Here is a 253-nt window from a genome sequence, read left to right on the forward strand (position 1 = left end):
GGGACTGCGGGAGGGACTCTGTTGCGGAGGAGCTTGAGGGTGTATGAGGAAACTTGTTCAGGAGTAGCTCTGTCTTTACACTCAGCTCCGGGAGTAACCATGCTCGGTTTCAGGAGGATACCTGTGTAAGAAGATGGTGAATTTTTCCTTAGTAATTTTCAGACATTTGCAAGTCGTATTAAGAGACGCACTCTATAACGAATACATACCTTCAAACATGACATTGTTCTGAGCAAGGTAGAAGAAAACCTCA

The 253-nt window shown here is 44.7% G+C and overlaps 1 long non-coding RNA gene across 1 annotated transcript; it reads right to left on the reverse strand.

Annotated features, from left to right (window-relative positions):
* Nucleotides 1-48: 48 nt before the first annotated feature.
* Nucleotides 49-253, reverse strand: LOC104775642. Its single transcript, XR_766025.1, has 2 exons — nt 210-253; nt 49-121 (listed from the first exon to the last, which is right to left on the reverse strand). It is a non-coding gene; the product is annotated as an uncharacterized LOC104775642 (long non-coding RNA).

This window comes from Camelina sativa, unplaced genomic scaffold, assembly GCF_000633955.1.
Source record: "Camelina sativa cultivar DH55 unplaced genomic scaffold, Cs unpScaffold24911, whole genome shotgun sequence".
NCBI classification, from domain to species: domain Eukaryota; kingdom Viridiplantae; phylum Streptophyta; class Magnoliopsida; order Brassicales; family Brassicaceae; genus Camelina; species Camelina sativa.